The sequence below is a fragment of the Pongo abelii genome, chromosome 1, assembly GCF_028885655.2.
Source record: "Pongo abelii isolate AG06213 chromosome 1, NHGRI_mPonAbe1-v2.0_pri, whole genome shotgun sequence".
NCBI classification, from domain to species: Eukaryota; Metazoa; Chordata; class Mammalia; order Primates; family Hominidae; genus Pongo; species Pongo abelii.
In genome coordinates, this window is record NC_071985.2 from 36,034,768 (window position 1) to 36,060,409 (window position 25,642).

A 25,642-nucleotide genomic window follows, 5' to 3' on the forward strand; every position below is an offset into this window, starting at 1 on the left:
GCTAGATTGGGGAAAGACCCCCAAGTTTAAGAGAGAGCCAGGTACGTTCTGACATTATAAGGACAGAAGAATGAATGTCCTGGTGTCTCCCTGTGCTTCCAGCAGTAAAAGGTTAGTCCTTGAGGACACTCAGATTCAGGTCACTGATTGAACTTCCATATTTGTAGTTATGGGAATTCATTCAATAAATTTTTATTAAGCATCTATTATGTGTCAGGCTGTACTCTAAGGGCCAGGTATACAACCATGAGCAAAAGTAACAAAGTCCTTACCTTATGGAGCTTATATTGTAGCAGGTCAGGTTTCACTCACCTGAAAAATGCATGCAATCATATGGACTGTCCAGTCATAACACATATCTCTTCCATACAGCCCACAGGACCTTTTACTCATCTTGAAGGGCCAAACTCACATAGACCAACACAAGGCAAGAAGAGCCCTAGTTAGAAAATGAGATGTTCACAAAGAAGACTCCAAAACACTAGAACAAAAATGTATATGAGAGGAGAAATGTTAAATGCACAGTATGTTTGCCATAATCTTAAGTAGTCAGTTAATCAAAGGGTGTTTATTAGGCATCTTCAATGTCTCAGAAAAAATAAAGTTCCCACGGTCTGCTTTCATTTTGGATACCTGTCAAAGCCTTGGACAACAACAGGCAAACTATTTCAGGTAGTGCTAAGCCCCTTCCAAATTGTGGTTGTGGATGTCAGGATGATTTCCGTTCACTCTCAGTCCCTTCTTCTCTCTCCTTTAGTCCTTCACTTTCACTTTTATGCAGAAGGGAATGAGCAAAACCTAGGGCCCCTTTAATCCATTCCATAGGGATATAGGGGCTTCCCAAGTAATTTACTCCAAAGAATCATGCCGCCCTTTGTGCCCTCTCTCGCTTGCGCTCTCTCTCTCTCTCTCTCTCTGTGTGTGTGTGTGTGTGTGTGTGTGTGTGTGTGTGTAATATACACATACACTCCATATCCCAGAAGTCCCAAATCCAGTGAGAAACCCAGATGCAGCCCTGGGATTCAACCACTGGCACTTGGTGGAGTGAGTCCACCTGTAGGATGTCAGGCCTCCGGGTAGGACCTTGGGGGTTGGGGCCCAGGCTCCTATCTCCCTCACCTGGGCCAGCAGAGGCACCTCAGCACCAGGACTCCCTCACCCTCTGAGATGCTCCAGCCAGGCCTTGCAAGTGAACGAACAGGGTAAAAGTCCCAGCCCTATGTGACTTTGGGAAGTTAAGGTCAAGCCTCAGCATTCTCATTTGTAAAATGACGATAATCTTGCCCTCTCAGGATCAGCCAAGGACTCAGTGTGACAATGTGGCACGACACTCAGCCCAATGCAAAGGACCATAGCAAGGACTCCATCAGTAGGGCTGCCTTGTCATCATTCCTAAGTCATCCCCATCACAATAGCTTAGTGCTGTGTTAAACGGCTGTCAGGTATTTGGGGGGTAGAGGGTGAAGGGGTTGCTGTTGCTAGCTGTTTGTTTTTATAGGACCCCTTCAACACTTGCAATCCATTAGGAGAGTTGTGATTAAGCAGATAAGTCAGGGAAGTGACTAATCCAACAGTGCCCTCTCTTCTAGGGGTGATAAAACAAGGAGCTCTTTACACACGAGCAGCTCCACCTCTCCAGGGGCTGCCCATCCCACCTTTCCTCTGACCTCCAGGGAAATTCTGGTGGCCATGTCATTAGTTCATGTGGCTAGTCACATGTTCATTGATCCTCCCAGTTCTATAAAGTTTCTGACCACAATCTGAAAGAAAGGAAAGGAAAATCTAAAAACTCTAAAAAAAAAAAAAAAAAAAAAAAGGAGAAAAAAATGCAACTGAAAAATAAACTGAGCAAATAGCCCTTTATCTGCTACCATCATCAAACTTCAGGTCCAGCTTTTAGGCACATGCCCATGAGAGAGCATCTCAGGGTTGCATCCCTCCCGCAGCCTGCTCACCAGACTTCTAAACATTCCAGGTGGGTCACATACACTCCGACCCCACTGTGGAGCCAGTGGAAATTCACCAGCCCCATTCCTGCTCACTCCGGGTCACTGGCCCCTCCATCTGCGTCAACTTTTCTGACTGGGCAGCTCCTGTTTTCCAGGCAGTGTGCTGCGACCCCAGAGGGCAGACACCTCGGGACTCACCCTGTGGTCTCACTTTCCAGCACCGGGCCCCTTGGATGCTCTCCAGCCCCAGCAGGTGAGGAGTGACCCTTGACTCCTCCCTTAGCCGGGTCGGAGGAGGCTTCACCGACATGGCCCCACACTGCCCATTTCTTCCACATCCTTTGCCCCTCTCAGAGCCCTTCTATACTCCCACCTACTTATAGCATGCCACTGGCTCATGTGCCTGTCATTCTGTCTGGCCACACACTCCTATGGAAGAGGAAAGATGGGCAGAAAGAGCCCAGACTTTCACTGAAAAAGACCTCACAAGTCTCCCGAACCTCACTCCTGGCCATTCTTGTCAAACATTCATCCGAGAGAACCAGATTGCTGCTGCTACTGCTGCTGCTGAAATTAATGGAATCTGGCAGGAAAAGCTTTTGTTTTTCCAATCCAGGATTTTGCCAAGCAAACACAGGGATCTTGTTGAAAATGGCTGCTGTTGAGGAGTCGATTTCAGTGCAATATGGAAGCTCCCACCACACCACCCTAACCCATGCACACCACATACGCAGGCACTGAATCCTGTCCTCAGAGATGCTGGTGAATTTTTTTTTCATGCAAATAAAATGTTAAACAGGAACCTTTCAGGATCCCTGCCATGGACAACAAGCAAGTGCCAATTCTCCTTCTCTCCAATGGCAGCAGCTCCAACCCGACATTTTGTGACTTGGAGATGCTGATTACAGGTTTAGCGGATTCGAGCCAGGGAACCTGGAGAAAATCCTGTTGCCTTAAAGGATTTCTATCCTCTGTATCCCAATGCCTATCAACCTGGCTTGAGGTTCTAGTGCCCAAATGGGTAGCCCTACTGGCACTAAAAGGATAGATAGACATGGATTGCATCAAAAGTGCACTCTGATTTCCCAGGTGAAGAAAGAATCCTTTTTCCACATGCCTTGAATAGGTCAAAACTGCCATGGTCTCCTCCCCCTCGCTTTTCCACCTGGTTTCATCCCACAGATAGAGCTGAAAGAGGGATTGGGTTACGCCGCAGAATTGAAAGGTGGCGTTTGTGCCTCCACCTCACTTCACCACAATCTGTCCCCACCCCATTGTTTTAGGGGATCTGCAGAGTCACCCCTATGGAGGCTTTTGTTGAAACAGAAACTCTGCATGGCTTAAAAGGAACTGAATTGAATTAAGTAGGAGTGTGAACTGAACACAGCATTTGTGTTCCATCAGTATCATTTGAGAAGGAAGAAATAATCCAGCAAAGGGGAAATGGGAGGCAGTGGGTGCCATCTTCGGTAACAGTCAGTTCACAGGTGGCTTTGAAAATGTGGCTTTACCTTTAAATCCCTTGAAATAATCCCAGTCCTCACTGATCTCTAGGTACAGCCACAAAAGTGAATAGTCAATTAAACATTGCTTCACCCGTCACCTGGTATGGCAGGTCATGGCATCCCGATGAGACAGAAAGAGCCTCCTAGGAGGAGACAGTGTCTTGAATGTCCCATTGGTCCTCACGTAGCATGGATTCACTAAATGTTTGTGGAAGGAAGAAAGAAAAGAAGGGAGGGGAGGAGGAATGTAAGAATGAAAAAGATAAAAAATATTTGGTGATTTGTCAAATGAAAATAGTGGTAATTATCTCTCACTGAACACAGATAAGGAGAATCCTGTAGCATCCACATTGTTGGAGCTCCCTGCTAGGTCCCCTCTACCTAGCCAGTGCTCCCATCCCCAAGCTGCTGTGAATATTGACCCACAGCTGCCTCCTTGCTCAAAGAACTTCTTTCAACAGAACAGCAGCCACCTCACTCCCAGTGTAAACCCCCTCCCCGAAGGCAGCCTACGGCCAATACCTGACTAACATGAAGGTGGAAAGGCAGCCCCCTTGCCTCAAGGTAGGCCCCTCTCACTGGTGTTATCTACGCACAGGAGCTCCCTGCAGCCCAGGCTGAGGCAGGACTCCAGCTGAGATCATCCCAGCCCCCGCGACTATCCACATCCTCGCCTAGGGTCTTCTCAGCTCTACCCAGCCTCCCTCACCTGCCTTCTCCTAGGACAGCCTCCAATTAGCCAGGTGTACCCCATCCCTGTGGCAAGCTCTGTCTCACGAGAACCCGAACTAAGACAGAGAGGTCCAGTTAGGAGAGAACGGAAGGGAGCTCCCTCCTCCAGTTCAGTTTTCTCATGATAGGAAGGGCAGGCCTCACCCATACATGGATTATTTCTAAATTAATTAATTTTGGGTGTGATGGTGTGTGTCAGAATGATAGAACTACCCCTTTTCCCCCAGATTAGTGTTTATGCATCTATAAAAATGAACTGGCACCTCCATCTTGATTGACATATTTGGTGGAACCAACTAGCTCACATACTTTAAGAAAATTAAGAAACGGGAGGAGCATGTGAACAAGGGTGAGCTAGGAGAAACCCTCAATGAGTGTTCATACTATAGGGAGCTGCACCTATTTCATCAAGGCTGCAAACAGATGGCACACTCAAATCAGTCTAATTTGATAAAGGTCTAATATAGGAACCATTTTTTAAAGGTGTGGGCAAGGTAAAGGGAAGTCACAAGGCATTGGTGTCATTGCCAAGGCTTGTAACAGAGGGGCTGTTACTATCCTCGGCCTGAAGGGATGAAGGCAGAGGGAGTAGCTACAAGAAGAAAGGAGAGTCCTAGACACAGCCTGAGGGCACCCCTCGGGGAGAGAGCCAGGAAAAATACCCAGATCTCTCCCACTTTCTTCCCTCTGTCTCCCAGTAGGACTCCCCAGTGAGAAGCCAGAAGGCCCAAAAAGTCTCCTGAGCTGAGAGGAGAGTTGAAAAGCGTGGTGAGTGGATATACAGGAACAAACACAAGATAGCCAGCTTCTTGAACGTTTTATATTTTAAAAATATTTTTAATTAAAAAGTGTATTTTTTTTTTTTTTTTGAGACGGAGTCTCACTCTGCCTCCCAGGCTGGAGTGCAGTGGCGCGATCTCGGCTCACTGCAAGCTCCGCCTCCCGGGTTCACACCATTCTCCTCAGCCTCCCTAGTAGCTGGGACTACAGGCGCCTGCTACCATGCCTAGCTAATTTTTTTTTTTTTTTTTTTTTTGTATTTTTAGTAGAGACGGGGTTTCATCATGTTAGCCAGGATGGTCTCTATCTCCTGACCTCGTGATCCACCCGCCTCGGCCTCCCAAAAAAAAAAGTGTATTTTTTAATTACCCCATGATCTGTTCTCAAATCCAGAATGATCTCAAGTGCATTCTATTATTTTCCAACATGTCAATATTCAAGTCTTCAGACACCTGTAGATCTCCTTATGAGTTTATTGGAAAGAACCCATTGAATCAATCCATTCTCAGGCACATACCTGTTCATTCAACATCATACGTATTTGCCATGTACCAGAGCAGGAGCTGGGGATATAAAAATGAACAAGACAGATACATCTCTTAACTCCATGGAACTTAGGGCTTTCCTTCTCCTGTTCTACCTGGAACCTCCCTACCTGTGAAAAGTTAGATCTCAGTTCTCCTCATTATTCCCAGAGTCATTTTAGGACCCTCAATATCATCAGGATTCTAAATGGGATGTTGGAATCTGTGTGCAACAGGTAAGTTACGGGCGCTAGACAAAGCCTAATGTGGAAGCCTGTGCCATCTGAAGAGGTTGAGGAGGGGGTGTGTGAATATTTCCTGGGACTTAGAGGCACCACGGCCACTGAGTGGCCAAAGGCAGTGTCACCTCCTGCACCACCAGCTGGCGGCGTCTGGGAGGCCTGGTCACCTGGGTCCTTGTCTTCCTCCCTTACTAGACTGTCAGCACATTGAGGCTGCCTCGCACCATGTTTGCTAAAAGAATAAGTGAGTGGCTCAAGGCTCAGTCCTGTCATGAGATCTGAAGAGCCATGCCTGTGACACCGCTCCTGGCTCCTTGGGAGGAATTTGATAAACACTCATTCGATTATACTAACCTGAATTTTTTAAAAATACACTCAACCCAGGTGTGGTGGCCTACACCTGAAATCCCAGCACTTAGGGAGGCCGAAGCCAGAATTCCAGACCAGCCTGAGCTAGTACAGTGAGACCTCATCTTTACAAAACAATTTAAGAATTAGCCAGGCATGGTGGCACACACCTGTAATCCCAGCTACTCGGAAGGCTGAGGTTGAAGGATCACTTGAGCCCAGGAAATAGAGGCTGCAATGAATTATGAGCGCACCACTGCACTCCAGCCTGGGTGGCAGAGTGAGACCCTGTCTCAACATAAATAAATAAATAAAATAAGTAAAAATGAAAATAAAAAATACACTCAGGAGACAAATATACACAATAAGAGCTCTGATACGAAGGTAAGAGCTCAGGGGTGCCATCGCAGCTGTAAAGCAAAGTTGAAGGCCCAAGGAAGGAGGTAGTATAACAGGCTGGGCCCACTCTGGAGAGAGTTCCAGTGGGGAAAGGAGACATTTCATTTATTAGTAATTTAAGAGTGTGATGGGGCACACGACATCTCCTCCCACACTTCTATCTTCAGGCTCCATGAAAATTCAGGTTGCAGAAGAACATAGACAGCACATTCCACCGGCCAGGGGGTCCACCATAGTGACCACAACTCCAAACAACTCAGCCCCAACAGTATTGTGAAAACATCAGGGTGTCAGTGGAAAGAGCCCTGGTCATTGTGGCAGACAGACCTGGCTTTTAATTCTGGCTTGGCCACTTGGCTGTCATTGATCTTGAGCAAACCCCCTTAGCCCCTCTGTATCTCAGTCTTCAGATCTCAAAAGACAGGTCTGATGCCTTCCTTGCAGGCTGTTGTGAGTAATTCACAAAATAATCCATGTCAACGTAACCTGCATGTGCCTTCTGCATAGTAAGTGCTCAATAAATACCCACCCAAGCAGAGGAAAACCAAAAAAGATAACCAAGAAGGAAGTCTGAAAAACTCTCACGGTTCCAAGGCTCTAAGCATGGCCCTGGACCCAACCCTCAGCCCACTCCCCATCTCAGGCTGTCTGTTAAGTTGTTATTTTGATTTGTTCATTAAGATAAGAACAAAAGGGGCCAGGCACGGTGGCTCACGCCTGTAATCCCAGCACTTTGGGAGGCCCAGGTGGGTAGATCACTTGAGGTCAGGAGTTCAAGACCAGCCTGGCCAACTTGGTGAAACCCCATCTCTACTAAAAATGCAAAAATTAGCCAGGCACGGTGGTGCATGCCTATAATGCCAGCTACTCAGGAGGCTGAGGCAGGAGAATGGCGTGAACCCAGGAGGCGGAGTTTGCAATGAGCAGAGATCGCGCCATTGCACTCCAGCCTGGGCGACAGAGCGAGACTCCGTCTCAAAAAAAAAAAAAGAGAAAAGAAAAAAGGCAGGCAACATAGATGTTTCCAACAATGTAAATATAGAACAACAGGGAACTTGGTGTCAGGTCACCTGGGTTCCAGTCCCAAAGCTGCTGCTAATTAGCAGGACCTTGCGCGAGTCACCTGACCTCTCTGGGCTTCAGTTTCCTCATCTCTGGAAGGGGCAGGGACAGGGGTGTCGGGCAGGGAAGAGAACTAGGGAAATAGATTAAGCTGGATGATCCATAGATCTTCCAGACCAAACATTGTGCATTGCTATAGCATCAATGAATAAATGGATGGGAAAACATTTGTTCATTCAGTCATTCCTTTGAATTAACCAACAAATATATATAACTACAAATTGATTTCAAGTTTAAGAGAAAAGTTGTGACTTTCATTTCACTACCACCTGTTGTCTTATGGTCGAGCTCAATATATGTGGTTTCATGGCTGGGTAGTTCCTCTTCGGTAGCTCTTCAACCCCCAGGCAATTTCTTTCCTGCTCTCCCTTCCTTCCTTCCTGGGATCTACCTCCATGTCACCTGAGCAGTCAGTTCTGAGGAGGTAAAAGGAGACAAGATTAAAATAAAAATAAAATAAAATAAAATAAATCGCACAAGGCCAGAGGGTTCTGGTTATGCAGTCCCGCCCACCTCTTTTTTCTATGAATTTCTCAGCTGAGCCTGCTGATCTTTCAAGTGATTCAGAGCCCAGCCCTCCTCGGCCATGCCTGTAATTGGAAGAACACAATGGCCATGCCTGAAGCAGAATCTCTTCGCTAAAAATACCCTGCATTCCTGAGTGACAACAAAAGCTCTCTTGTCAAGCCAAGCTAAAAACAGTAACCGGCAGCTTCAAATGGCACAGGCTACAAAGGTAGAGGGCCTGAAAACAGCATGCCACTCCAAGCCATCTGCCATCTTGGCCCGCCCCAGCTCCCTTCTTCCCACAGCGATGGACATCTTAGTGCCTGCCATTCATCGCCGGGCTTCTACAGCAGTGGGCACCAGGCAGTTAGCTCAGCTCCTCGGACTGAAAAAGCAGGATGGTCTGGTGCGGGGGAGGAGAGGGTGGGCGGCTTCATGTACCCATTGGCCCGAGTGCTGTCAGTTCAAGGTCTGGATATCTTTTAAGAAGAAGCTCTCAGTGTAGCTAGGGAAAGCCATGCTGCCCTCAAGCAGAGAAGTCAGGGAGTTTAAGCAGTTTTGGAGTCAACATTCACCTCCTTAAGTAGAGCAAGGATCCATCCGTGGTAGGTAAGGAGAGACTGCTGGACTCACTCAAGGCACAACAGCTAAGGCTCACATCTTTCTGGAAGAGGCCAAGGATCTACTCAACTCTACACTTGTCTGCTAGCTCAGACTTACAAGTTATCTCCTCCAGAAAGCTGCTCCAGTCCACTCCCTCCCAGGACTGAGTTGCATCCTGCCTGTGTGGATCAATGGCTTTATCACACGTATTGTAATTGCCTTCTTACTTGTTTCCCTGCTAAGTAGAACTCCTGGAAGGCAGGGACTATATCTTGCTCAACATTGCTGCATAGGGCATAACCAGGGCTTCATGCATAGTCAGTACTCAGTAATATTTCTCGGATGAATGAAGAACTAAGTGAAGCCTTTCCCTTGATAATGCCTCTATAATTTTGTAGCTAAACAGTCCTGTTAACTTGAATCTATCTGTTTTGTCTATGTCTTGGGACTAGAATCTCCTTGAGGACAGGCACTTATCTTTTATTTAATGTATAGCCATATATAACCCTTAGGGCCCAAGGTTGTTTGTTGAGATTTCATGCATTGATTTGCAAGCCATCCTATAGACTCTAAATAGACATTTATTCAGTGTAGAGGTAGAATATTATGGGGATGATGTTTATGTAACTCTAAGTCTAATGTCTCAAAGAATTGAGGAGGATTATATACACAGAGAGATTAGGAAAAATAAGTGAAGAAATTAAAGAAAATATAGGAGAAAAAAATAAGATAAAGCCAAGGGTGAATTTTAAATAAAATGATGCCTAATAGACGCATTTTAAGACATGCACTGCAATTTGGTTCTGAGCTTCCAAGGAGAAAGAGAAAACATGAATAATTACACGAATTGCAATGTCAAAAGTAAAATAAATGAAGTCCTTTGAGTCCAGCATGGCAAACATGCATCTGAGGTCACAACCTAGGTGAAGAGGAAGTGTGACAGGCTCAGCAAAACCCAATCCCACGAATGAAAACACAGGCCAAAGAGCCTGTCCTCACCACCATGAGATAGATAGGTGGTGCCATATTTCTGTTTGAAGCATGGCAGGTTACTATAAAAAATGTTCAGTCACCCACTGACCTAAAAAGAGGGTCCAAAATGAAAGTCAAAGCTGATGAGGCCAGGCACGGTGGCTCACATCTGTAATCCTAGCACTTTGGGAGGCCGAAGGCAGGCAGATTGCCTGACATCAGGAGTTCAAGACCAGCCTGGGCAACATGGTGAAACCCCGTCTCTACTAAAAACACACACACAAAAAAAGGCCAGATACGGTGGTGGGTGCCTGTAGTCCCAGCTACTCAGGAGGCTGAGGCAGAAGAATTGCTTGAACCCAGGAGGTGGAGGTTTCAGTGAGCCGAGATTGCACCACTGCACTCCAGCCTGGGTAACAGAGCAAGACTCCATCTCAAAAAAAAAAAGAAAAAAAGACGGTCAAAGCTGATTAAATTTTCTCTGCACCCCTGTCAATTTTGTCATTGTGTTCCATCCATGTGTCCCCTTCGGCCTAGCACTGCCCAGGCCCTTCTGCCTCCATAGCCTGAGCAGATTCACTCCATCAGGAAACAGAGGAAGCTTTGTTGGGATGGGAATAGCCTGGTATGAAAGGCTTCCCAGAGTGTACGTTCCAAATGGTGTCCTCTCCTGCCCCTGACCTGACCCTGTTGGCTCTAATTACCCATGAGTAGCTCCCCTGCCTAGCTCTTTGAAGCTTGAGTGCATTTGCTTTTAAAATGTCTTTTGGGTTTCTTCTCTACCATTTTGCCTTGACCTCCAGCATTTCAGATCATCTGCTAGCCTTCCGGGATTCTGATTGCCCTAACTCAAAGTGTGTGTGTGTGTGTGCGTGTGTGTGTGTGTGTGTATGTGTTCCTGACTCTTGAGCTAGCCTCAGCAACCCTCACACCCAGATTCCCCATCCTTTCAGGACCACCCTTGGTGCTGACAAATCCTTCTTCTTGGTGGAATGCAAGCTACTGGCAAATTGGAACCAACACTTTCTTCTACAGGCTGAAAACAGTGCAAAAAAAATTTTAACTAGGAATGAACAATTTCTTTAACCCTAAGAACCACTGGGGGCTGAGTGGTGCCTACAGAGTCCTTTGAAGGTTTGTGGGGAGAAGAATTTTTTTAAAAAAGAAAGAAGAATGGGACAAAACATAAGAAAAGCAGGAGAAAGGAGAAGAAAGAGTAAGGGTATAGTCTTCTGCCAAACGCTAACTGATGTCAGAGTCGGGTCACCTGAGCAATGGGCTTCCACATGCTTATATGCAGTAGAATGAGCCATGATGTGGGACACGGGAACCTGCTGTACCATAAGAATTCTCAACCATTTAGTAGCATCAATAACTTATTTGATGTGTTGGGCACTTTTAGTAGACCTTTCCCAAAAGATGTAGATAGATTTTACACATGGATTTTCTTTAAAGGACTTACATTTTGAGAATTTAGAAAGGGCTTTATGGAAGCCTCTACAAAGAGAGGAAGGAGACCCTGGCAAGACCCATGAACTCACCCAACACCCCAGCCAACGTGGAGCCTGTGCCCATGTTGGCCATGGCATGGATGCACACCTCTATCACGGCAGGTAAACACTGCTTTATAACTGAGGCCCCACCCCACTACCAACTGAGACCCTGAGGGATGTCTGTGTCATATTCCTCTTGCTTCCCAGCGATGAGCACAGTGCCAGGTGCAGGAGCACCACAAACGCGTATGGAACAAACAAAAGGACCTCTACACAGCAGCCCCTTCCCTAACATTGCTGCACAGAGGAGAGCATGTACAGACAAGGAAGGGGCTCAAGGGGCAGCAGCCTCTCTGGAACTCTTGTGGGAACAGGCTCCACCACACAAAAGAAGGTAGTGAACCCAAAGCTTTCAAAGCTGCCCCCTGACACCAGTGCAGGGAAGGGCAAGGAGGGGAGGCCATCCACACGTGTCCGGTGGTCCAGCCTTGGCCCAGAGATGGGTTCTCAGTCAAAGTATGTGGACACCCAGTATGTGCCACACCCTGTGCCAGGCGTGAAGAAGAAAGAAATGGAAGATGCAGTCTCTGGTCTTGGGGACACTGAAGCCTAGAGAGGGAGAGACTGGGCAGATGGCAGTAGTAGCAGCCACCCTTCACGGAGCCCTCACTGACTCCAGACACCACCATGCCCACATTCTAGCATCATTATCTCATTTAATCCTCACAACATCACTAAAGGGTAGATTGCATCTCCCCTTGATGGCACTAGGGAACAGAGGCCCAGAGGGGTGATAAACTTCCTAGATATAAGTGATGAAACCAACATTCAAAACTGCCTTTCTCAGGCTGAAGAGTCCAAGATCTAGGCCTCCAACTCACTGCATGGTCTTTCTCCATGCTATTCCCATCCCACCCCTAAGCCTGACTCTTCAGATTTCACCTTCAAGCCTTTGCCAATGCCATTTGTCTCCTCTTAAACATCTACCTGCCCTCTATCAAATCCTGAATGCTTTCGCATCTGAAATGCCAGCCCAGACTCCGTTCAGAGCCTTCCTTTTATGGAATACCATCCAATGTAGATGGATTATTTGCACTGCCTTGTGCTGCCTTGTAACTACTCTGAAATGTTTGAGTGTTGGTTGTCACTGCTATTTACCATGTGTTTTCCTGGAGCCCGCCCACAAACCTGGTCTGTGAGCTCCCTGTGAACAAGTGTCTTTTCCAGGGCTTTTCTGGATCCAGCTCAGGCTCGTGCCAATTATTAAATCTTTAGAAAGTTTGCAAGCCAGGTATTAAACCATTAGTAGCTTGAAATCAGACATGGTGAGAGAGTATTTACACTACAGAAATTGGCAATGGCTACAAACTGGGGCCTTTTTCCCCCTGGGATGCTGGTTGTTAGACAGTTAGCAGAAAATCACTGCTTTTAACCCTTGCTCCCAGCTCACTGCCTGCCCAGTTTCTTATACCATAAAATGTGTTAAGCATGCAATGAAGCAGATGGACAAAGGGCATTGTCAGAGGTGTCAAGTGACTAGTGAGTAGGGGAGAGTAGCAGAAGTCCAGGAAGGTTTCCTGAAGAAATGCAATATTGAATTCATAATTAATCTTCCCCACTGACCCTTCACCCAACACTCTTGGGATCCTACCGTGCACCAGACTCTTTACAAACATGATCACATCTAATCTTTCATTACACAGAGGAGAACCCTGCAGCTGGATATTTAATACCTTGCCCAAGAATACCAGGAAATCACCCACCAGAGCCCAAACTCAATCCCAGATCTGTGGGGCTCTAAAGCTGGGATTCCTCCACCATCCTCCCTGGACTACAGACCCATGACACTCCATGTTCCGGGTTCCCAACACCTGCTATTGGCCAATGGCAGCCAGGGCAAGAGCAGCTGTGGGAAGCTGCGGCAGGGGAAGGAGGGTGGGAAAGGGCACAGCCGCTCTGTTAGAGAACTGGGAAGAACAGAGCTGTTTCTAGAAGCCCACGCCAGCACTCTGTCAATAAGTTCCACACTGCCACTGCACTGACAGTGCCCTGAGCCTCAGCATGAGGGGCAGCTGCACTGTTTCCTTCTGTGTGTGCAGTTCGTGGAGCTGGGAAGGGCAGGGAAAATCCCTCTTCCTCCAATATGCAAGTACGGAAAGAAAACAAGCCAAAGTTTCCTAGACTTGCAAGTGGGTGAGAGAGTAAGAGCATACCCACAGAGGAGAATTTCTTCCAGAAAAGCACCCACGAACACCCCAATACAGCCATTCCCCCTGTGATGTTCATCCAACACCTCTCAGAGACCATGCTCTGCTGCAGGCATGGCCCATTTCCACCTGACTTCCCAGGCTGCAAAGACCTGGGGATAGAGGAGGAAGCTGAGGCACAGAAGACCAAAGCCATCACATGCACTCTATAAGGCGCAGAGCAGTGCACCAAACCGAGGGAGATAAGGAGCAAGAGTTGAAAGCAGTGCTGAGCGGCTGAAGGTCTAGCAACCAGCATTCCAAGGCTGGCAGTGGAGGTAGGGTGGGGAGTATGGGGGTGTGAGGGGTGCATTCACAGTGGGAAGGCCCTAGTTTGCTGCCATTGCCAATTTCTGTAGTATAAATACTCCCTCGCCATGGCCGATTTCAAACTACTAATGGTTTAATACCTGGCTTGCAAACTTCCTAAAGATTTAATCATTGGCACAAGCATGAGCTGGATCCAGAAAACCCCTGGAAAAGATGCTAGTTCACAGGGAGCTCGCAGACCAGGTTTTCAGGCAGGCTGCAGGAATCCACATGGTAAAATAGCAATGACAACACCCAACTGCATAGCCCCTTCCAGGACAGAACTTCGGACTCTGCACTCAGCTAAGCTGCCATGAGGTCACCCAGCCTCCTCTGTACCCCCCTTCATCCTCCTCAGCCTCGCAGCCAACCTGTCCACAGCCCCATGTCCCTTGGCCTCCCTTCCATTACATCTGTCTTTGGTGTGGCTAATCCCTGCGCTGGTGCTCTAAATCACATGTCCTCACCCTTCTCAGAGATTAATCCTCAGCCTCTCTCTCTCTCCTTACTCCTCGCCATCAGTGTTTGAACATGCCTTGAGATCTTCCATTTTTATTAAACAAGCTTCTCTTGACCTTCCATCCCACTCCCAGGTCCTCCTCCTTCTCCTCCCTTTCACAAGCAAACTTCCTGAAACCATTGTCTGCCCTTACTCAATCCCATTCATTCCCCATTTCCTACCTTCTGGCTCCTGCCTCACCATTCCCCTGAAGGCTCAGGGAAAAGGCTAGCGAGGACTTTCTGCAGATATGACAATCTCATAGTCATTTCAAGGACCAAATAGCAAAAAGCATAAATAAATGCTTGGATCATCAGCGTGGAAAATGGCGATTATCCAAGTCCTTCCAGAAGGAATGCTAGTCAAGTCAAAAAAGATAGTTGGTCTTTTTTGCTCAGAAGGTCTTTAAATTGCCTGTGAGCAGCAGCATGCAGGATGGTGATACATTGAGAGTGAGATTAAAAACTCCATAACAGCAAGGGGAGGAATTTGAACTTGGGAGTGAAGGCAGAAAAGACACAGGGTTAAAACCTATTGCTCCGGGTAGACCAAGAGAGAAAGAAAAAGGGATTCTTGGTGGAATGGCAGCACCAATACCTCCAAGAAACTGTTTTTGTACCCCAAGAGATATTTAAGTGGGTGACTGCGAAGTATGCAATGTCAGCCCTCTCTTGTGTCTCTCCCATGAGACCCTCAGTAAATGCCACGAGGCTCACTAATGCATTAGTATGAGGGGGTTGAGGGAGGGGACACTCGAAGAGAAAAATAAGGGACAGCTGACATCTGGGTTACACCAGCTACAGCAGGGAGGAATGACAAGTGAATTCAGCAAAAATGTTTTATTTCCACATCTATTGTCAAGTCTAATTATTGGTTGAAATTAGAGGTTCTGCCCTGATCATGGCCATGAATAAATAAAAATATGTTTGAATTTCAGCAGATGTCGTTGAATTTCACACATATTTCTCTTTCCAGAAATGAAAAGAAAGAGCCAGCTAGCCCTCTCATACACCAACATCCGCACTTTAGATACAGAAACTTGCTCTGGAAATGATTTAACTGACCAAATAAATATCAGTTAAATCAGAATTCCTGAATTTTCCTCCAGGCTCTGGAAGATGCATGCATTGGTATTTCATCCAAACTCAGCAAGATAATGTCAGTTTGTGGGAGCAGTTTTCCTTGGCACACTACACATGTGCAGTACTCACATAGTCAAGCATTTAATCACATATAGCAGGAGCAAACTCTGGGCCAGGGAAGGCAAGTGGCATTGAAATAAATACAAAGATGAATAAGATGTGGCTTTTGTTCTTGAGAAGTTCATGAGTTGATGCCCATCCACATTTTGGAAGCTGTAATTCCATGTGTGACAAGAAAATGCTGACCTCTAAGTTGGGAATAAGGATTACTCCGTTCCTTTTCCTGTAATCTACCTTAAAGTTTTACTTGACAAAAGCAGTACAGCAGTAACCCCAGCCCTGACCCTCCTCCTCCCGCCTGCCAATCCATCTCTGCTTGTATCATGCCACCCTGGTGCTTTTGCTGCCACTGTTTGCCAGCATCTACCAGTTGAGACCGGGCTGTAGGTGCTGTGTTACTATTTCTCCTGCCTTCCCTACTCACACTCTTCAGCAGCTGTGCATGAGCAGTGCTGCCTGCATAGTGGTGGTGAGTTTCAACAGCACCAGGAGCAGACCATCGGTTCTGCTGATAAAATTGCTTAAAAATCTACATGTAATGATTCAACAGAACCAGATTCCCAACTACATCATGGGTGGGCTTTTTCTATACTGGGGGCTGTGCCTAATTAACCACTTCCCTGCCTACCAATTCACCAAAAGGCACAACTCCCCTATGGCCAAGCCCTGCTAAGGCTTTTGAAGCAGAAGAATTCAAAAAATTCAAAAACCAAATTGCTAAGAGTAACTATGAGAGGTCATGCAGCCCAGCTTCCTGCCCTCAGCTACATCATAGGAAGGGGGCCTCCCTTTTAGTGGAAAGACAAGAATCTTCCTTGTCAAGGATGATCCTAAGAAGGACAATTAACACATATTTGGCCCTGCATCTTAGACAGGAATAGAAACAAAAATGAAGATAAAAGATATATAGAATAAAAATAATTCTTTGCATGAACATTTTTGGGCACATACTTGGTTTGGTGCTAGGCACTGTGATATATTCTGTCATTTAATCCCTAGGGTGAAATTACAAAATAAGTGCTATGATTCTACCTATTTCACAGATTTGAAAACTGAGGCACTAAAAGATTAAAGCCAAAGGTGTTTGAACAATAAGTGGCAGAGCCAAGACTTGATCCATGTCCAGAGCCACTTTACTACCTGTATTCTTCTACTAGGCCTACCAGACAGGTCTGAACTGCACAGCCACCCTGACCAAAAATTATTCCAATGTGTCAATCAAACCAGAAGCTAGTCACCCAAGGTCTGACACATTTAGCAAATGTTCCACATGTGTGGATTTCCATCTCCTCTGCTTGTTTAGTTTACTTGTCAGGGTTTGATCAATCCATCAGCAAGTTGTACTGGTCTCTTGCTGTCAGCATTGCATGGGGAGATGTAGCCACAATCAACCTCCCCCAAGAGCCATGCTCTCATCTCATGTCTCACTCATCAACTCCCACATGCATGGCCCTCGTTGGCTGTTTGTCTTTCTGTGTATTTGATTATTCCAGTCCAGTCTCTACCAGGAAGTTTTTAAGCTGTACAAGGCAAAGACCACATTTCTGCCTTTCTCTGTTTCCCTCTGTTACTCCTAGACTGCAAACAGGTGATGCTCAGTAAGTATGCACAAAACTACTGAATCTCCATATGACCCCAAATCTCAGTGAATTCAGGAGTTGAGTAGAAGCATGAAGTAACATTAGACAATTAGATGGGCGAAAAAAAACTAGAATGATATATATCAGTATCACATATGCCCAAAAAATGCACTTGGATCTTCTTTTTCCTCTGTATCCAGTTGTTTGAGCAGTATGGAATTATGGCCCCTCACCCCCACACATGCTATAAATCCCTTTGCCTCCCCAGAACATAATGTATTTGGCTGCAAAATAAAGATCAAGGTCAATCCAGCTTTGCTCTGGGTCTGTAATTCCCAGGAGGGCAGGAAGCAATATTTCCAGGCAAAAACATAGAGCCCTCAAAACACGAGGTCTATAGATTCTTTGCAAAGTGCTTGTTTGTGTCGAGAAAATTCCAGCCCAGTGAGAAACCAGATGGGTAGATGCACCAACTATTGAAGACAGGCCTCAAGGCAAAGCAGACACACACTCTCTCTGGTGTGCACTAAACTCAGGAGTGATCCTCCAGCCGTTACAAGCAGAGAAATGTCCCACCAGAGTTTTGCAAATAGCAAACTCTTAGTCCGATGATTGTTTCTATCATTTGCCATATTTTCTGTCCAAAAGCCTCTCTCGTTCCTACATGGTTAGCAGCTTTTATAGCCCAAGATAAGTGTCCATCCCTTTTAATTTTCATTGTTGCATCTGTTTTGTCATTTCTCTGCAGCAGGTTGTATTACAACGGAAGGATTAATGAGGAAATGGACGCAAACATTTTTATTTCAAATAGCAGCTCTCAGACAAGATCTGGAAAACGGAATCAAGCCATATGATTGTAAAAGAAAAAACCCTCGCTATCCAACTATTGGGCATTTTGCCATTATTTGTGAATAGCATGTAAATACAAACAACTTAACTGGGGTGGGGGAGAGATGTACATTTTTCATTTGTGTCTGGCTAATCATTTTTTTTATTATTAATTTGGTCCCTTTTATTTCACATAAATGTCATCTCAAGCAGCAAACATCAACAAATAAGATCATTTATCTTGCTGGGGAAAGCAAAACATTGCATTGCCATTCAGAGAAGGCAGCTGACGTCCCTACCGCACCACTAATAAAGAAGGCCTTCAGTACGAAAAATAATCATTTTCTATTACTTTCTACCATGCCTCATCCATAAACACAGGGCCACTGATAATTACATTTAGCGAAGAAGCATGCTCTGTGTATTACAATTTCCTGAGATGAAAAAAAAACCCTAAAGAACACCCCAGATTCAGGGCTGAGATGAAGAGCAGGAGATAAACCCAGATTGCCTTTTGCTTGGGTGCCTCTGTATGCTATTGAGGGGCAGAGGACCGGGAAAGAGGGAAAGGAGGGCAGCATTTCCATGAGATTTTCTCTTTCGTCTTCTTGGCCTCGGTAAAAAGAAAGGAAAAGGAGCCACGGATGTTCAGGAGAGAGCAGAGACTCAGAGCACATGGAGACCTGGAGCCTGGGCCTCGGGGGTGACACTGGTCTTGCTCCTGCCGCCACCATGCCCAAGCTGCCATCAGTGTCCACGCGGACGCAGACACGCGAGACAGCCATGTCCACACGCATGTGCATGCGAGCCTCTTGTGAGCAGGGAGGTGGCATGGCTGCGCTGATAAATCCGCCGCAAGCCCGCAGACTCCACGCTTCCCTGTTGCCCAAGCATTTGGCTGGCCTGCCCGCGCTGCCTCCTCTGCCAAGCAAGGCACTGACTCCACAGGAGAACCGTCCTGTCGATCTCTGCAGGAATATAAGACCTTTTTTTTCCAAGTAAAATGTTCCCCAACTCTGCAAGGGAGGTTGGCAGTACATCTCCAACTCTGGCCTGTCTTTTTAATACCCCTACAATAGCTCGGTTGGACTGAGACCAGCTGTTGGTACATTACCATTTGTAAATGCTTAAAACAGCTACTCCTTGTTTTCTTGGCAACACTGACTGTGGAAAAAAAAAAAAAAAAAAGCTAGCTCCAGCCACTTCCATTCAAACATTAAGAACCACTGACTGCCAGCTTTGGCATGCACCAGCCATTGTTTGCACAGCTCTCTTCAACAAGTTTCTTGTCACCCCACTATTCCTCCCCAAACCCCCTCTCTATGAAAAGGAGAAAGAAAGTCAGCAGAGAGCAGTCCAGTCCCCTTTCCCTTCGTCCTAACTCTAGCTCTCACCACCCAGGTAGTCAGCCCTCATCTGAAAGAAGACAAGGGAGCCAAAGTGAACTCTCTTTGTTTGGTCTTGTCTTTTATCTGTTTCTGTACCCCTCCCTCCCCAGGGCGGTCATCATCTTACAGGCCCCCGCTGAAGATCAGCATCTCCTGATGTCCCTGGGAAGTGACTCCCAGGGTGATCTCCTCCTCCTTCTCCTGCCCTGTGACTGTACCTTGCCTGGAACTAGCATAGGGTCCCAGCGAGGGAGATAATTTAGGGGTGACAAGGAGATGGCCAAAGTCCAAGTCTCCCCTCCAGATGGGGCTGCCCTGAAAAGAGACTCTTGTTCTGGTGCATCCCTCACCTCACCAAAGCCCTCAGGTTTTCATTTGCAACCGGAGTCAGGTTCCCAAAGTCGATACTTGGCTATGCAAAATAGAAGAAGAATTGCATGAAGAATGTGGGAGGCTCTTTCCTGCCCCCCACCAGGCCCCCACCTGAGTGGCTGTTGGCAGGGACAGCGTCCAGGGCCACATACCTATCCAGCTCCCACGCTCCACACGCCTCAAGCGGTAGCAGCCCAAGAGAACAGGCGCTGAGGTGCCCAGCATGGCCGCAGCAGGGACAATAGGCTTCGTGTGCCATGTCTTCATGCCCTTCTGTTCAATGACTTCCCCCCTCCAAGGGCAGTGGTGGCTGCATCTGTCCTTGTTCCTTTAGTGGGGTTTCTGGGCACAAGAGGGAAAGGTCTGTCAGCGTCATGCATGCTCTTGGAGATCAGTGAATTCAAGTAGCCAAATGTCGCAGCAGGATTCAAATTCCACACACAAGCTCCAAGGGGAAGGAGAGTGCCCAAAATGGGGCCCAGGAGGGCCAGCAGTTGGGGGGACAACTCAGCCTGAGACTAAAAACTCCCATGCTGGTTTTATGGAAATACGATAGAGTCATTTCCTCACACTGAGGTTAGGAACCCAGAACAGATAAGGCAAACCAACAGATAACCCAGACAGACTAGACAACTGGTTTAGGAGCAGGGCACACAGGAAGGAGCGACAGACAATGAGCCTGGGCCCTGCCTCTTGCCAGCTCAGCCACCAAAAACATCCATGTCTTGTGTCAAGGTCTAAATCACCTCATCTGTAAAAATCCAGAAGTTGAGTCAGATAATTGCCTAGGTCCCTCCACTTCTAGAATGCTATGCCATTGTCTTCCTAATTTTCTTTAGCTTCTGCTAATAGGAGTGTATGTATGCCCCACTCTAAAAATACCCAAGGTACAGAAAGTCAAACACTAAATTTGAAGGTTCCTTTAAAAAGTAAATTCTCTTAGTACATTAGATATCAGATTTACAAAAACCAACATATGCTCAACTTTTCAGGAAAAGAGAGTAAAGTCCTTTGAACTGAAGCTTTCAATTTCCAGGCCTGGTACACAATAGGCTCATTATGAATAATGTGTGTTGAATGGGACAAATTGGATGTGCAAAGTCGAGTCCCCAGGAAGCCTGCACAGGTGACTTAAGAAAACAGAAGTGATGGTGATAGGTCAATCTGGGACTAAAAATTGGCCACAGGCAATTGAAAGTCAGGCAATTACAATACAAATGAAAACCTTAAACCTATGGGTTTTATAAAACCTTGCAATGTGCTTATTACTACTAAGACAGAAAATACCCTAAGATTCCCTGAAATATGAGTCGGTCTGGCATATTGGATACAACTCCCTCCAGCAACCCTGCTACAGATAAAGTCTCAGTAGAGCTTTGTCTGGGATACCCTGATTAACTCTCTAGATCCTCTTCATGGTTGTTGAACTGTCTTCCCTACTGGGCTGAAAGCTCTTTGTGGGCTGGTGCTGTGTCCAGCTTGTCCATATTGTGTTCTCAAAGACTTGCACAAAAGGCGCTCTAGCAATAGTTGGTTGGTACTAAGGTAGTTTGAGAGAAAAAGATGCAAGAGCTGACTCTCTGCCCTCAGATCCCTTCCTCTCATTGTGTCTAAAGGCCTTGATGACTTTACTTGTAACATCTATGGAGATGGTTTAAAAAAATGACAAGGACACCTTCTGACACCAGAGAAAACAAGCAATTCCACAGTCATTAAGAGCCAGAGGTGAACTGAAGGACCAGGCCAGGCAGGGTCTCTGACCTCAGCTCTGACATATGGCAGCCAGCCACTGATCCCTCAGCTGGTTAGATCTCAGCTCCACAGAGCCATAGAGGGGACGTAAGGGAGTTGACTTTGCTGCATCCGAAATCCCTACCGAGTCCCCCAACATCTGCCATCAGTGATGAAGAGGCTGCGTGAAAGAGGACATGTGAGTTAGCAGCATCCCTCCTGGATGTAGATGGAAGACCTGCAAAGCCTTCAAGCCGCAATGGTGAGTCAGCCATAAACACAAGACAGCCAGCCCCGCTGGGATACAAACAGCAACAAGAACAGTAATATGGGCACTGTGTGCAAAGCAAGGCTCTAAGCACTTCATCGATCTCATCCTCATCACAGCCCTGAGAGGGAGGTATGGTAACAATCCACATTGCACAGATGAGGAAACTGAATGTCTTAGTCCATTTGTTTGCCATAAAGGAATACCTGAGGCTGGGCAATTTATAAAGAAAAAGAGTTTTTTTTTTTTGGCTCATTATTCTGCTGGCTGGAAGACTGGGCATCTGGTGAAAGCCTCAGGCTGCTTCCACTCATAGGGAGAGTGAAGGACAGCCAGCATGTGCAGAGATCCCATGGCGACAGAGGAAGCCAGAGAGAGTGGAAAGGTGCCAGTTGCTTTTTAACAACCAGCTCTCCAGGGAATGACTGGAGTGAGAACTCCCTCCCTCCCTTGAGGACAGCACCAAGCCATTCATGAGGAATCCGCCCCCATGACCCAAACACCTCCCACCAGGCCCCACCTCCAACATTGAGGATCAAACTTCAACATGAGGTTTAGGGGCACAAACATTCAAACTACAGCACTGAGACACACAGAGATTAGTAACCTGCCCACAATTAGACAGCCAGAAAATAACTGAGTGGATTCAAATCCCAGCAGCCTCCACTCTTAACCGCACTGTCTTCCTGGAAGGCCAGCAGTAGAGCTCAGCACCTGTGAACAGTAGCAGCACTGAAGGGCTTGTTCACACCACACAGAGCCCTGTAGTGTCTAAGGAAGTGAAACAGAGGCCTCAGGAAAATTCCCCAAGTTGTCAACTCAGTGCACCTGTCCTGGTGAGGTCTCCTGTCATCAACAGCAATCTATTTAGTCAGCATGGAGCTAAGAGGAACACCCTCCAAGTCAGTACGTAGGTCCATAATGCCACCAGCTTCTTGGACACACAGGACATATGCATTCTACAAATCCCCACTCTGTCAAGTCCTCAGCTAGTGAGGAGAAATGCAATACCATCTTCTTTATTTTGCCTATAACATCCTCCACCAGGTCAATGTTACCATATAGTATCAAATCTCCATTGAAGGCAGCATGGCATAATGGCTAGGAGGATGGAGTCAGGAGTCAGACCACCTTGGTGCAAATCCTGGCTTTACCATCACTAGCTGTGTGGCCCTGGGCAAGCTTCTTCACCTCTCTGTGTCTCAGTTTCCTCCCCTATAGAATTGGAATAATAATAGCACCAACCTCCTGAGGATGTTGTGAGTATGAACCCACAACCTTCTCCTGCAAACACTGTCGTGTTCTTCTGTGCCCAATTTGCTGCCATACAGGCACAGTCCTGCCCCTAAAGGGCCTGGACACCACCTCTTTCCTATGTTCAGTCACTTGTCATCATCTGTCATCTTCTATTTTTAATGTTACTGCTGCTGTCATTGCAGCAAACCCCCACTATTAAGAATTACATTCTTGACTCCAGAGCAGTATAACATCATGGGAAGTTTTGGAATCCAGGTGGAACCCAGTTCAAACCCCAGTCTGGCAATGTGAGATCTGGACCCATTATTCAGCCCCCCAGGCAGTAAAACATATGACCCTAAGCACAGGCTCCAAAGTCACCTGCCTGGGTTTAAAATCCTTGCACCAGCACCACTAACTGTGTGACTTTCAGCATGTCACTTAAAAGCACTCTGCTTCAATGTCCTCACCTATGAAATGGGGATGATACAAAAAATGTACCTTGTGGGGTAGTTGTGCGAACTGAGTGAGAATATAGCTGTACCTGGACACCTGCAAGTGAGAAGTGAATGTCAGCTATCCTCATCTGAAACCCAAGGCATTTCCTTGTCTGTAGAATGGAGATGGGGTGGCATCCTGGGGGAGGGAAAGTGGAGAGCCAGGCAGGGGCATCTGTGTGAAGCTCTGGGCAAAGACCTGGTGACAGTCGGCCTTCAATAAACCACAGTCCCCTCCTGCCCTCCACGCCTTCCCGTGGTGGCTTCAGTTCACCTCTGCCCTCCACAGACCTCCTAACCATCATGCAAGCCTCCAACCACCACACCTCCTCCATAGTCTGCCGAGATTCATCCAAAGACATCTTGGCCCTTCCCCACCACAGACCTGGAGGCTCCTCAGTCTCTCACCCCTCTTCCTCCTGGCTGCATGCCCTTGACCTCCCAGACCACAGATACTCGAGAAAAACGTCAAACCTTCATGATTTTCTTTACTATGTGCCGAACACCGTGCTGAGATTTATATATACATATATACATATATATATGTATTTTTTTTTTTTTTTGGAGACGGAGTCTCGCTCTGTCACCCAGGCTGGAGTGCAGTGGCATGGTCTCAGCTCACTGCAATCTCCACCTTCCAGGTTCACGCCATTCTCCTGCCTCAGCCTCCCTAGTAGCTGGGACTACAGGCACCCGTCACCACACCCAGCTAATTTTTTGTATCTTTAGTAGAGACAGGGTTTCACCGTGTTAGCCAGGATGGTCTCGATCTCCTGACCTCGTGATCCACCCGCCTCGGCCTCTGAAAGTGCTGGGATTACAGGCGTGAGCCACCGCACCCAGTCGAGATTTATATTTTTATATGGATTAATTCCCCTGTCTTAGCTTAGTCTTCATAACAAAATACCATAGACTGGGCAGCTTCAACAAAAGACATTTATTTCTCATAGTTCTAGAGGCTGGGAAGTCCAAGATCAAGATGCTAGTTGACTCAGTTTCCCAAGAGGGCTGTCTTTCTGGCTTGCAGACAGTCACCTTCTCACTATGTTCTCAGATGGCCTTTCCCTGTGTGCGTGTGCATGCAGGGAAGGGTAGGGGTGGGGGTGGAGAGGAGTGTTCTGGTGTCTCTTCTTATAAGGACACTAACACCATCAGACCAGGGCCCCATCCATAAGACTGCATTTCACCTTAATTCCTTCCTTAGAGGCCCCGTCTCCAAATACAGTCATACTGAAGGTTTGGACTTCAACATATGAATTTGGGGTGGGGGACACAAATATTTAGTCCATAATACCTCCCAATTAATTCTTTGAAGTGGGTGTAGAGTTTACTGATGAGGATATGAAATTCTTGCCCTGGAGCACACAACCAGCAAATGGGCAGTCATCCCAAAGGTCTACTTTCAAGGGAAGGGCCTCACACAGGTCATGTTGCCTGGGCACAGAACTCCCAAAGAGCCCCTCCAGGGCTGTGGAGATCCAAGATAAAGGGGGCTTCTGGTAGGAGGGGAGGGCTCCAAGGAAATGCCCCTCTCACCTCAGACTTTCAGGAAGGTTGCACATGACTCCATGAAAGCCTGTTTTAATTTTGAAAATATCCTTTCACGTTCCATCGACAGTGAACCAGGTAGACCTGGTCCCCATTTGGGGGGGACTTTCAGTGTAGTGGAGGGTCACAGATGAAAAGACAAACACAGTACAGAGCAGACGGCGAGACGGGAGACACTCAGCAGGACACGTGACCCAGCTTGGAGGCTCCATGGGGCAAGAAGGAGGACACTTCACTCTTCCACAAGAGGCTTCGCTTATGCACTGGCAAAGGCTGAATGCCAATCTAACCCATGAAGACAAACAAAACTGGCCAATCCGTTTCGATTGATTTGACCATGATAACAGAGGTTAAGAGTACCGAGTCCTGCCTTCCACCAAAACGGCCTCAACTCAATCCATTTTGCCAGACCGTCATTATCTACCAGGGGCAAAGCCCCATGCTAGGCACCAGGCAAGCACTTAGGGATACTGAAAGGAGAGGCCCTCCCCACAGGAAAATGGCTCGAACGGGTGTCCAGCACAGCGATGAAAATGCCCCTTACCTTTGGCACTCTTTGATGGCTGAACTCTGAGATGAAAACCAAACTCAAACCTCAGGCTTGACCTTGGTTTGGCCTGCTGAAGGTCAGCAACCCCTCCTGCCCTCCCAGTCTGAGCTGGAGAGGTGAGAGGAAAAGACAGAAGGTTTTATTATACCACCCAGGCCACGCCTGCCAAGTTCTCCCCACAACCGCTTCAAAAAAAAAAGATGGAGTGAAAG

General features: G+C 47.0%; 1 long non-coding RNA gene across 1 annotated transcript; it reads right to left on the reverse strand.

Annotated features, from left to right (window-relative positions):
- Positions 1-1,928: 1,928 nt before the first annotated feature.
- Positions 1,929-23,800, reverse strand: LOC129048007 (uncharacterized). The gene is made up of 4 exons (XR_008509981.1): positions 19,753-23,800; positions 7,871-8,017; positions 5,484-5,529; positions 1,929-3,652 (listed from the first exon to the last, which is right to left on the reverse strand). It is a non-coding gene; the product is annotated as an uncharacterized LOC129048007 (long non-coding RNA).
- Positions 23,801-25,642: the final 1,842 nt, after the last annotated feature.